We start from the raw sequence: 14,458 nt of genomic DNA, 5'->3' as shown, positions 1-14,458 counted from the left end.
CATGGAAGATTGGTAATATCTACATTTTTGCATTTTTAGTCAACTTTATACATATAGATGATAGTCAACTTTCTTTTTATATATATATATATATGTATAAAGTTGAGTAAACGCGACAAAAATGTAGATGTTGACAGACGAAATGTAAAATCATTTACACAACGCAAACAATTATTTATAACCTCAACAATTCAATATCTTATACATGATACTGAATAACTAATTACTGAAGCCAAAGAATTCGAATTAATATTATGCTTCGAATTTATTCGGAACAAATTTAATATTAATCTTTTAAATTTGAATGATTTGAAACAAAGTTGTCACGCCCCGAAACTCGGGATTGACACCGGCGTTGTTTTACAATCACACGATCGAAACAACAAGCCTTTCGTAGCACAGTATAAACCAAACCAGTTTATATATCATAATTTAAACGTAACAACAATCGTCTTTCCAAAACGAAATCCAAACGAAAAAGTGATCAATGCGGAAGCGTCTTACAATTCAAAAAGAAAAAAAAATTCGAAATAACATCTATTACTAATCTCGTGGATCACCAGCCCCAAAACTGCTCAGACTCTTCGTCCTCGACCTGTTCTTCGGACTTATCTGGGAGGGGAGAGTAAGGGGATGAGTATTTTGGGAAATACTCAGTAAATGGGGGAATTTCGAACACAACATAAAATTTTGTAACATTTTCGAAAACATAACGTATAAATACAGCATGCTTTTCATCATATCCATAACATAATAACACTGCGATTTTTCACCTTTAACGGTTTACTGACGTCAGTCCCTAAGTTTTAATCCTCTAAGGGGACGAGGCCATAAAACGGTTCTATCCCACCGTGAAGGGCCATATGTTGGAATTCCACCCATTTTCAGGGAATTCTCACAGTGTCAAAACATAAACGTATCAAAATTTCATAAAAAAAACGTATAGACGGGAGACAGAGCTCGACCGAATTTTTTTAAAACCAAAAACCGAAATTTCATATGCATCGAAACCGAAATTTAACTTTTAAAAACAAGCCCACTTACAGTGTTTGAGAATGCTAAAAACGTGGATGCTTGGCTTCGGAAATCGGTCGCTTCTTGTTTCTTGCTCGGACGGCGCTTCGGCTTCGATTTTTAGGCTAACTTTGGGACGATTTTCGGGCAGAGTTTCGGCTAGGATGGCTGCTGGATTTTCGAAATTTTCAGCTAGAGAATTTGAAAATTTGGGGTGGAGAATGAGTAGGGATGGTGTTGTATTTATAGGTGAGGGAGAGGGTGTTAATTAAGGCACAAAATCATGCTCAAGATTGGCATAAATCTCACATTATTTGACTCCAATTTCCTTGCCATTGTTGCTGATTTATCTTCCAATTTAATGAGATTTAGACTCTTGATTCCCCACCTTAATATTTTCGAAAATATGGTGGCTAATTGAGGGGATTTTCGAAAATAGGAAATATTTATGCCTTAGTCTCCTAGGTCTAGTATATGACATTCCCATCTTTGCAATATATTTCCCAAATTTCGAAATTAAGCATGATATGTATGACTAAATATTATATTTCCAAGGTATTCCAATATATCTCCTCAAATATAGGTACCCAAAAATATAGTAATAAAATCCTAACAATTCATTACAAATATTAATCACATTATTGCTAGATTTCGGTTCTCACATCCCTCCCTCCTTATGGGAAGTTTCGTCCTCGAAACTTGAGTTGGCTTGGTCTCCAAATAGGTAGGAATATTCCTTTCGCATCTTCTCTTTCACTTCTCAAGTTGCTTCTCGCTCGGTGTGGTTGGACCACTGTACTTTGACGTAGGGAATAGTACGTTGCCTAAGAACTTGTTCTTTGGTGTCCACGATTCTAATAGGGACTTCTTCGTATTTCAGTTCTTCTCTCAAGTTCCCTTCAATTATGAGTGGTTCTACTTCCAGAACGTGACTTGGGTCTGGAATGTGCTTTCTCAGCTGGGATACGTGGAACACGTTGTGGATTCTTGACATGCTTGGTGGCAGTGCCAGCCTACATGCTAGCGTGCCCACTTTTTCCAAGATTTCGAATTGTCCAACATATCGAGGGTTCAGTTTCTCGGCCTTACTGAATCGGAAAACTCCTCTCATCGGCGATACTTTCACATAAGCCTTCTCGCCCACGTTGAACTCTACAGGCCTTCTTTTAAGATCTGCCCAGCTCTTCTGTCGGTCTTGAGCGGCCTTGAGCTTTTCTCGGACAATTTTAACCTTGTCCACTGTCATCTGTAATAGCTCGGGTCCCACCACGGCTTTCTCTCCCACTTCATCCCAGTAAAGTGGTGATCGACATTTCCTTCCATAGAGAGCTTCGTATGGAGCCATTCCGATGTTGCTGTGATAGCTGTTGTTGTAGGCGAACTCAATTAAGGGTAAATGAGTGCTCCAGTTGCTACTGAATTCTAGAGCGCATGCTCGCAGCATATCTTCTAATATTTGGATTGTTCTCTCCGTTTGCCCATTGGTTTGAGGATGATAGGCCGTACTTAGGGTCACTTTCGTTCCCATGGCCTCCTGAAAGCTCTTCCAAAAACGCGAGACGAACCTCGGATCTCTATCGGATAGAATGCTCACTGGCACTCCATTCAGTCTCACGATGTTGTCCATGTATAGTGAAGCCAACTTGTCAAGATTGTAATTCATGCGGACGGGTAGGAAATGTGCAGTCTTTGTGAGTCTGTCCACGATCACCCATATACCGTCGTGACTTTGCCTAGACTTTGGCAATCCTACCACGAAGTCCATGGAAATGTGCTCCCACTTCCACTCGGGAATTTCCAGAGGTTGCAGTAATCCTCCAGGTCGCTGGTGTTCTGCTTTGACCTGCTGGCATACCTGACATCTAGAGACGAATTCAGCTACATCTCTTTTCATGCCATTCCACCAGAAACTACTCTTGAGGTCCCTGTACATTTTCGTACTGCCTGGATGGACTGAGAATTTCGACTTGTGCGCCTCTGCCATTATCTCTTGGCGAAGGTGGTCGCTGTCGGGCACACACAGTCTTCCTTTCATCCACAAGATTCCCTTGTCATCGATATGGTGGTCTTGAGATTTTCCTTCTCTGACTTGATCCTTAAGTTTGATCAGTGTCGGGTCTTGATCTTGGTTTAACTTGACGGTCTCCCGTAGGCATGGTTGGGCCGAGAGGGAGGCTAGAGTCACCTTGCCTGGGCCCTTCCTACTTAGCGCATCAGCCACCCTGTTTGCCTTACCCGGATGGTAGCTTATGGTCAAGTCATAATCTTTCAGAAGTTCGATCCATCGCCTTTGCCTCATATTAAGTTCCCTTTGGGTGAACAAGTACTTGAGGCTCTGATGGTCTGTGAAGATTTCACACTTAGCACCATAGAGGTAGTGCCTCCAAATCTTTAAGGCGAAGACAACCGCTGCTAGTTCCAGATCATGCGTAGGGTAGTTCTGCTCGTGCGGTTTCAATTGCCTTGATGCGTAGGCGATTACCCTTCCTTCTTGCATGAGCACGCATCCTAGACCTTCCTTGGATGCGTCACTGTAGATAGTGAAATCCTTATTTTCTGCGGGCAATATCAATACTGGTGTGGATGCGAGTTTCTCTTTTAATGTCTGGAAACTCCTCTCACAATTTTCTTCCCAAATGAACTTAGAATTCTTCTGTGTGAGCTTTGTCAGTGGTACAGCTATCGAGGAGAATCCTTCGACAAACTTCCGATAGTAACCTGCCAATCCCAGAAAGCTTCAGATGTCGGTGGCGTTCTTAGGTTTCGGCCACTCGATAATTGCCTCTACTTTCCTTGGATCCACTGACAATCCTGCTCTCGAGATCACGTGTCCTAAAAATGACACATTCCTTAGCCAGAATTCACACTTGCTAAACTTAGCATAGAGTTTATTTTCTCTTAAGGTTTGCAGAGCAAGGTGAAGGTGTTCTTCATGGCTCGGCTCATCAGGAGAATAGACGAGGATATCGTCGATGAAGACCACGATGAACTGATCCAGGAATGGCTTGAATACTCTGTTCATGAGATCCATGAATGCTGTCGGTGTGTTTGTCAAACCAAAAGGCATCACTGTGAATTCATAATGCCCGTATCTGGTTCGAAAGGGTGTTTTGGGAATATCTTCAGCCCTGACCTTCAACTGGTGGTATCCTGTCCTCAAATCTAGTTTAGAGAAGACGACGGCTCCTTTAAGCTGATCAAACAGATCTTCTATCCGAGGTAGAGGATATTTGTTTTTGATTGTGATCTTGTTCAATTCTCTGTAGTCGATGCACAATCTCATACTCCCGTCTTTCTTCTTCACGAAGAGTACTGGAGCTCCCCACGGGGACACACTCGGTCGAATTTGCCTTTTATCTAGCAATTCTTTGAGTTGTTCTTTCAGCTCCTTGAGTTCGGCTGGTGCCATTCTGTAAGGTTCTTTAGAGATTGGTGCAGCACCGGGAATCAGATTGATCTCGAACTCCACTTCGCGATCCGGAACCGTCCCTGAGAGTTCTTCTGGAAAAACATCTGGGAACTCTCTCACAATCAGGATGTCCTCCAGTTTCAGCTCAATTTCTTCTTTTATTTCACTGACCATCGCTAGGTAAATGTCTCCTCTGTATTTCATGGCTTTCCAAGCTTGAGATGCGGAAAGCAATGACTTTCGTTCCTTGGATTTACCATGAAAGACGACTTCCTCCTGATCTGGGGTTCGGAGTTTGACTATCTTTCTTTTACAATCTACTATCGCACTGTTTCTTGCTAACCAATCCATTCCTAAGATGATGTCAAAATCGACCATGATCAACTGTATCAGGTCGGCACTAAAAGTCTGCGCACCAATCCTGACTATACAATCCATGTAGATTTCGTCAGTTTCAATGGCCCTACTGGTAGGTGTGGCTATTCGGAAAGGTTCAGTTAGCTTATCGGGCTTACGTCCTAACTTCTTAGCAAACCTCTTAGACATAAAGGAATGTGTGACACCACAGTCAAATAACACATAAGCAGGCACTGATTGAATTAGAATGGTACCTGACACGACTTCAGTTGCGTCGTTGGCCTCTTCCTGAGTAACGGCAAAGACTCTGGCATTAGGTTTGTCCTCCTTTGGTTTACTAGGGCCTGTTCCCGCATTTGGCCCAGTTCCTCTGTTCTGCCCTGCTGGTCGGTTGGCGGCGGTAGGACATTCTGCAATTCTGTGCCCTGATTTCCCACATCCAAAGCATACACCGCTGGCCCAACGACATTCTCCCAGGTGTCGTAAGTGACCAGTTGGGCAAGGCTTAATAGCTTGGTAGTTAGTGGCAGGCGAAGGCCCTTTAGATGGTCCACTGGACTGATTAGGCTTCTTGAAAGTCTGACTGTTATGCGAGGATTGACTGTTCATAGGCCTTTTGTTTTTAAATTCCTTCTCCCTGCGCTGTATATCAGATTCAGCTCGGATGGCTGCACCCATCAAGTCTGAAAAGTTGGCAGGTTGGTAGACTGCTAGGGCTGATTGGATCCTGCTGTTCAATCCCTTCTTAAAGCGGTGCAACTTCAAAACTTCGTCCGCCATGATTGCCAGAGCATAAGATCCTAGGGCATTGAACTGGGAGGTGTATTCCACAACTGACATGTCTGGAGCTTGACTGAAATTTTCAAGCTCGCTCAGCTTCTGCAGTCTGACCTCGGCAGGATAATACTGTTTCAGAAAATCTTCTCTAAAATGCTGCCAAGTGACTGGTCCTGCAGCTGTCATGGCTGGTGAGATTGCTTCCCACCACTTGCCTGCTCTATCCTCCAGGAAAGGCACAACCACATCCACCTTCAGTACCTCAGGGACTTCCAACAGTCGCAGCTGAGTCTCCATGCTTTTCAGCCAGCTCTGGCTAACTTCGGGGTCGGCGGAGCCACTGAAAGTTGGACACCTGTTCTTGCGCAGTGATTCATAATGGAACTTGACTCCGTGCTGCGGTGGAGGTGGTGGTGGTTGATTGGCGTTAGGGTTCACTAACCCTTGCAGTGTTGTTGCCACGATTGTGGCTATGGCCATGAGGTCGGCCTGGTTAAGACTGAAACCAGGTGGTGGTCCATTGTCCTCTTCATTGGCATTGTTGTTGTTTGCATAACGGGGGTTGCGGTTTTGCCTTGGTGGTCTACCGGCCATTTCCTACAATTAAACGCTTATAAGAATTTGATGTGCATAACGACAAGATTGAATAAATAAGTTATGCTGGAACAACTGAAGTTAATAAATAAACATAACTTTTATTAATTTTTGAATGTAGATGAACAACTGAATGTAACAAATAGTACTGAATGGAAACAAATCGTACGGAATAAAATAAAATAGCAACAATGGAAACATAAACTCTTAGTACTAAGGAAAGGTCATCAAGGTAATCTAGTCCTCTATCTCTCCATCTCCTACGGCAGCTATCGGCTCATCTATCTCAATAGGCTCCTCCTCTTCCGGTTCCTCCTCTGGCTCTTCCTCTTGAAGTACCTCTACCATATGCGTAAGCTGGGCGTTCTCTTCCGTGAGTTGGGCCACCTGCGCTTTAAGTTCCTGTCTCTCCGCATCAGCCACGTCCATCTCGTCATTCCAATGCTGCTGATACTATAGATAGTACTGTTTCTTCTGCTTGATTTGCTCCTTTAGAGCTTCAACTTGCTGGACTAGACGTTGATTCACATAGGCAAGGCTATTCATGGCATCACCTGAATTTTCCAGTCTCCTCTTACCTTTGGCATTCTGCTGTTTCTCTTCCTCCAATTCCTTGCGATAACGTTCCACATCCTCTCGTAACTTTCCATGTTGATACTTGCACTGTTCTATGACATCCCTGAGGTCCATGTTATCACTCCTAACTAGCTCACCCTGATAGATCGACTGGGTAAGGCGGACATGGATCTCATCTTTCTCAGCGGTTAGAAGCTCGACCTACCTCTTTCTCTCACTCAGTCTAGCCCTAAGTCGCTGAATCTGACGGGACTGAAAGTGAAGGGCAAGCTCCTGCATACGGATGGCAGCTTGGGCACGGGTGCGGGGTCGCATAGGAGTAGACGGAGCCATTTCCTGAAATCAAAAAATGGAAATGCTCAGAATCGACAATAGGCAATATCTAACAAGGGCAATATGCAATATATATGAAATTTTCGAAAATACACGAATATTTTTTTTTTCCAAAAATGGAAAGTTGGGATTTTGACACATGGGTTCGAAGCATATGTCGAGAGGATTCCTGGACAATCGACGGAATCGAATTCGGAATTTCCTATGAGAAGTTATAGGGTTTACGAATATTTCCTAAAACGGCAAAAACGACGTTTCGGAGGCCTAAACGAAGGAATTTCGCGATTTCAGCCCCTACCTCACGACTTTAGGGTGGTGACTATTGTTCGTTGGGCCGTTTCGGAGGGAATAGCGTTGGCCTCGAATAAAAATTCGTCCGAAATTTTTAGGGTTTTTTTTTTTTTGAAATCGATTTTTTCCCAACCGGATTATGAACCTGGCGGCTCTGATACCACTTAAATGTCACGCCCCGAAACTCGGGATTGACACCGGCGTTGTTTAACAATCACACAATCGAAACCACAAGCCTTTCGTAGCACAGTATAAACCAAACCAGTTTATATATCATAATTTAAACGTAACAACAATCGTCTTACCAAAACGAAATCCAAACGAAAAAGTGATCAATGCGGAAGCGTCTTACAATTCAAAAAGAAAAAAAATTCGAAATAACATCTATTACTAATCTCGTGGATCACCAGCCCCAAAACTGCTCAGACTCTTCGTCCTCGACCTGTTCTTCGGACTTATCTGGGAGGGGAGAGTAAGGGGATGAGTATTTTGGGAAATACTCAGTAAATGGGGGAATTTCGAACACAACATAAAATTTTGTAACATTTTCGAAAACATAACGTATAAATACAGCATGCTTTTCATCATATCCATAACATAATAACACTGCGATTTTTCACCTTTAACGGTTTACTGACGTCAGTCCCTAAGTTTTAATCCTCTAAGGGGACGAGGCCATAAAACGGTTCTATCCCACCGTGAAGGGCCATATGTTGGAATTCCACCCATTTTCAGGGAATTCTCACAGTGTCAAAACATAAACGTATCAAAATTTCATAAAAAAAAACGTATAGACGGGAGACAGAGCTCGACCGAATTTTTTTAAAACCAAAAACCGAAATTTCATATGCATCGAAACCGAAATTTAACTTTTAAAAACAAGCCCACTTACAGTGTTTGAGAATGCTAAAAATGTGGATGCTTGGCTTCGGAAATCGGTCGCTTCTTGTTTCTTGCTCGGACGGCGCTTCGGCTTCGATTTTTAGGCTAACTTTGGGACGATTTTCGGGCAGAGTTTCGGCTAGGATGGCTGCTGGATTTTCGAAATTTTCAGCTAGAGAATTCGAAAATTTGGGGTGGAGAATGAGTAGGGATGGTGTTGTATTTATAGGTGAGGGAGATGGTGTTAATTAAGGCACAAAATCATGCTCAAGATTGGCATAAATCTCACATTATTTGACTCCAATTTCCTTGCCATTGTTGCTGATTTATCTTCCAATTTAGTGGGATCTAGACTCTTGATTCCCCACCTTAATATTTTTGAAAATATGGTGGCTAATTGAGGGGATTTTCGAAAATAGGCAATATTTATGCCTTAGTCTCCTAGGTCTAGTATATGACATTCCCATCTTTGCAATATATTCCCCAATTTTCGAAATTAAGCATGATATGTATGACTAAATATTATATTTCCAAGGTATTCCAATATATCTCCTCAAATATAAGTACCCAAAAATATAGTAATAAAATCCTAACAATTCCTTACAAATATTAATCACATTATTGCTAGATTTCGGTTCTCACATCAATTTATTCTTTTAAAAATTTGAAAGAGATTAAGAAAAATATAATATTATATGGTCAAGAAACCATTAAAAAAAGAGAAAATTATGGATTGATTTATTTAATTGTTAAATACCTTAAAGAATATTAGAGATTAATAGAATTATTATAACCATATCTGAATTATAAATTGTTTCAGAATTTGATGCTCCCTTGTCTATCTTGCTCATCAAACTTCAAATTAAACCGATCATATCTACTAGGGTAAGTCTTGGATTTGGATCATAACCATATCAATAATCCCATGTCTTTATCTTCTGCAAGAACTGCTAACCCTGCAAAGGAAGAAGAACCTTCCTCCAGGACCAAAAGCTCTTCCAATTCTAGGCCATTTCCATCTATTGGGCAGAAAACCACACGAGAACTTGCGCCGTTTAGCTCAGCAATATGGCCCGATCATGTGTATGAAATTTGGCTCGGTTCCGATCATAGTTGTCTCCTCCCCAGCGGCTACGAGCTCTTTCTCAAGACATACGACCATGTTTTCTGTAACAGGCCGCGACTCCAGGCTGCAGATTACCTTGGCTATGGCCATAAAAACATAGTCTTCGGAAAGTACGGCCCGTACTGGCGAAACATGCGTAAACTCTGTACGTTGGAGCTGCTCACCAATCTCAAAATCAAACAGTTTCAACCCATGAGGAAGTCTGAGATTGACCTTTTTGTCGACTCGTTGAATTGGCTGGTGACACTGCTGTTGATATGAGCGCAAGAATTACGAATCTCAGCACTAATATTATCTGTTCGTTGGTGTTCGGGAAGAAGTACGAGGATAGAGATTTGAATGAAGAAGGGTTCAGAGCTGTGGTGAAGATGATAATGAAGGAGGCGGGGGCTTTTAATATCGGGGACTACTTTCCATATCTTAAGTTTCTTGATCTTCAGGGTTCTGCTCGAAGATTGAAGGTTTTAAGCATGATTTTTGACGAGTTCTTTGAGAAGATTATTAATGAACATGTTGAGAACAAGAAAGACCAGAAGCAAGCAAGGGATTTTGTTGATACGATGATGGAGATTATTGAGTCCGGAAAAGCCGGATTCGAATTCGATCGACGCCACGTCAAGGCCGTGCTCTTGGTAATTGTTTTCTTCCCTTCGAATCAAGTGTGTGATCAACAAATTTCTATCATTAATTAAAACCTTTTTTAAGAGTCGACTCTTGTTATCTATCTGTTAATACATAGATTAATATTATCTTAATCTTGGTTTTTCTGTGCTATTCTTTATATATAGCTAGCCAAACAAGAAGGTTACGTTTGGTTGTAGGATAAAATTATGAAATAATTAAGAGATAAATGATAAAAAGAATGATTGAATTAGAAATATAATATATAATGATAAAATAATATTATGTTTGGTATGATTGTTAAGAATGAGATAATTAAGAATCTTTTGATGAATTGACAAAATTGCCTATCAACTTCGGCGGCGGCGGCGGGCGGTGGCGGTCGGTGGTGGTGATTTTGGATATAGGAGAAGGTTAAAATTAGAAAAATATGATGGATTAAGAGTTGAATAAATAATTCTAGGCGTGATTATTTTATCCCAGTTAATATAACCTAATCATTTATAGGAGGGATTGACTTGGTTAAATAAAAATCCTACCAAACATGGGTTTAGATGGGTTAAAAAACAAACGTAGTGGAATTTGATTAAGTGAAGAGATTGTCTAGCTAAGAAGTGAATTTCAAAATTTACATGTTCTAATCTTGTATACTAATATTTTCAACTAGACAATCATATATATATGTTTGAGACCTAACATTTTGTTTGAGAAAAATTTAGAATCTACTTTCTCCATCTCTTTTTTCCCTTACAGGATATGTTATTAGCTGGAATGGATACTTCCTCCGCAACAATAGAATGGACACTTTCGGAAGTCATTAGACATCCTCATGTGATGAAGAAACTTCAGAAAGAACTAAAAGAAGTTGTGGGTATGGAACAAATAGTAGAGGAATCACATCTTGATCAGCTGAAATACTTGTATTCTGTCGTAAAGGAGACATTCAGGCTACACCCTGTCGGCCCATTTCTAATCCATGAGTCAATGGAAAATTGTGTTGTCCAAGGATTCGACATACCAAAACAATCACGAATCTTGGTGAACGTATGGGCGATTGGGAGGGATCCTAACGTTTGGACTGACCCTGAAAAGTTTATGCCAGAAAGATTTCACGGGGACAACATAGATCTTCGGGGGCATGATTTTATGTTCATACCGTTCGGATCTGGTCGAAGAGGATGCCCCGGATTTCAGTTAGGCCCAACAGTAGTTCAACTTATTGTGGCACAATTGGTGCATTGTTTTGATTGGCATCTTCCGAATAGTAAGTATGTCTCATAGTAGTTTAGACATGACTGAACACTTTGGTCTGGTGACTGTGAGAGCTAATCACCTCGTTGCCATTCCGACATATAGATTGAATGACAAATGAATTAATAGAGTATCTAAGAATTACAAAACATGAGATCATTTCATTGAGATTGAAATATATAGTGTATTGTTGCTATTGAATCACTCGTCTAATGATCCAATTACATCTGATTGTGACAAATCCAAATTTGTGACGCATATTTGAGCTGTTGTGCTCGATGGATTGATGCCACCTACGAATTTCTCAATATGTTTCATAATATGACATACTTCATCAAATTTGAATCCTTTAATAAAATTAGGATCTTGCATAAACATATAATTTGCTCGATTCATTTGCACGAAAATAAACAATGTATTGAAATTAGATTTGTAATATCAATAATATTTGAATAAGCACTACGAAAAAAAAGACATAAGACAACGTTGAAAACCCGTTGTCGTATGTCCTGAAAACCGTTATTAAGAGTTCGCTCAAAGACAACGGTTTTTCACCGTTGTTGTAGCTAGAATTTGCCATGGTTTTCACAAACTGTCGCAAATAAAATTAGACGGTTTTCCATAAAGTCCATCGCTAAAATTAGCGATGGTTTGCCATAAAGTCAGTCGCTAATTTTAGCGACGGTTTTTTCATGATTTCCGTCGCTAATATTTTCAGTAAAATAAAAAAAATTTACTTTTAATAATTTAACAAATCTAAAAAAACTTACAACTTGACTATACTAAAAATATTCATGAACTTAACTAACACTTAAAAATTTACCAAAAACTAAAACGAAAAAATTTACCCTAAATCGAAACTAAAATCGTGTAAGAGTAATTGCAAAACCGTCGCATATTATAAATTGGCGATGGTTTTGTTTACAACCGTCGCCATTTTTAAATTAGCGAAGAATTTGCTGAAACCGTCGCTAATTTTAGCGACGGTTTCAGCAAAACCGTCGCTAAATATGGCAACAGTTTCTCCAAACCGTTGTCGATTGTCCAAAAAAACACGCTCAAACAACAACGGTTTTGGTGAAAACCGTTATCGTATGTGCGTTGTTGTTTTGATTTTTTCTTGTAGTGAAGAAATACTTACAATATCATCTTTAGATGTGCCACTCAATTTGAGAGTTTCAATTTGGTAAATACATCCCGTTAATCTTCCAACTTCTGAGTATAGATTCCATGTGACACTACATTGATATTTTGTTACATGCTTGTAGATGTTTGATTTTATGGCATTGTAAGCTTACACATAACATAAGTTATATGACCATGTCTTCTTCAAGATTGTAAGAAACAATTCTAGAATTGGATCGATGTTATTGAATTCTTGCAACAGAGAGATTATTGGATTTTAAAATGTAAATGTGATATCAACCGGAGATAGTTTATTTGTAGTGAAAACAAGACAATATTATAATTTCATCTAATGATCTAGATTATTAGATCATTAGATTGTAATCAAGTCTTGCTCATCTCGTTCAACCATTCTTGGCTCATGGGATGTATCTTTGTCATAGACATACCTCAAAGCTTGAACTAACAAAACACAACATATATATAATATAAAAATAAGTGTGTAAAAGGTTCATATGATCGATATTTTCCAATAATATTTCATTTTCGTGTTATGATTCGAAAAATATCAATGTATTAAATAGATCCCCTCGTTTTTTAAGGTATCAAAACAAAGAACAATTAAAGGGAAACATGAATATAATGTTAGATTTATGATATACCTCAGCTTTATATTATACTTTGAAGAAAAGCTTAAGGGAAAATGCTTGAAGAATTTTGGTTATGACTTTCAAGTTTCCTTCTCCCTCTTCTTATATTATTTTTGGAAACGGATCTCCTGATGTGGGAATCGTTTCCAAAAATAATATAAGAAGAGGGAGAAGGAAACTTGAAAGTCATAACCAAAATTCTTCACAATGCAATTTTCTATTTTTTGGCTTTTTTTAAATTCTAACAAATTCTTTATTTTTCATCAGGCACAATCAATTTCACTTTTTTTTGGCTTTTTTTAAATTCTAAAAATTATTTATTTTTGGCTTTTTGGTTATTCTATTTTTTGCTCTTTTGTTTCTCCTTTTTGTCGTGGGAGTCTAATGTTTTTTTATGTTTCATTTTTACTTTTTTATTCTTTTTTCTTTTTCTTTTTCTTTTTCTAGGTCAACTCGTCCGTTTTTTGTTTCTATTTTTTACCATTCATTTATTTTTTAAAATTTACAATAGTGGAGAGGAAAACTCGAATATACAAGGTTTGATTTTCTTGATCCTTTATATATCCAAGTTTTTTCTGATTATTTGGCTGCCAAATTTTTTTTTTTATTTTGTTTGTTTGTTGTTATTTTGTTATTTAGAAAAGTGCGTGCAAACTTTGTAAACACCAATGAACCACAATTCAATCAAACTTTTTATTAATTTGTTGTATTTAATATGTAACAAAAAAAAAGTAAAATAAATTTATTGTATTTTTGTCAATGTATTTAAAATCGAGATTGAAACAAGCAAAAAATCTTATTGATAACTTGATATTTTGATGAATTCTAGTTCAAATATTGAATTCAAGACTAAGATTGGCATGGAATTTGATAACATAATGCGTCTTAAATTTTTTGGGTTGAACATACTGAAAAAATTTATTTTTTGTTTAATATATTGGGTTAAATATGCTAAGAGATTGGTACAATATTATAGTATAAAAATATAAATTATAATAAGAAAAATTGTCAAAAAATAGTTTTTTTTAAAAAGAAAACAAAGAATTAGAATATAAGAAACAATTTAATTGTGACACATCTTCCGCAACAAAAGAAAAAACTAAAAGACCAAAAAATAAATGAAACATAAAGCTAAAAAAATATTTAAAAAAATTAAAATGTATAAAAATTTGATTGTGCTGCAATGGGATTCCCACAGCAGGGTAAAGTTGAGGACAATGATTACCTATGCGATACTACAAACGGGAAAAAAAGGATATTTATCCGACAAGACAAATTTTTCTCTTATTTTATTACTTCTCCATCTTTCTTTATTTTTAATTATAATTTGAATGGCTTTCCATTAGGGTTAAGGGGCAAAATGATGACCTTAGAAACTCACAGGTAACAAGGAAATTTATTCATGTCTCTTATTTGTCGTAAAATTGAATAATAATTTATTTTACTATATAT

The 14,458-nt window shown here is 38.5% G+C and overlaps 1 pseudogene; it reads left to right on the top strand.

Annotated features, from left to right (window-relative positions):
- Positions 1–8,263: 8,263 nt before the first annotated feature.
- Positions 8,264–11,432, top strand: LOC140981690 (cytochrome P450 71AU50-like; annotated as a pseudogene).
- Positions 11,433–14,458: the final 3,026 nt, after the last annotated feature.

This window comes from Primulina huaijiensis, chromosome 7, assembly GCF_012295235.1.
Source record: "Primulina huaijiensis isolate GDHJ02 chromosome 7, ASM1229523v2, whole genome shotgun sequence".
Taxonomy (NCBI): Eukaryota; Viridiplantae; Streptophyta; class Magnoliopsida; order Lamiales; family Gesneriaceae; genus Primulina; species Primulina huaijiensis.
The sequence above is the reverse complement of the archived record's forward strand: the minus strand, read 5'-3'. Positions and strand labels throughout refer to the sequence as shown.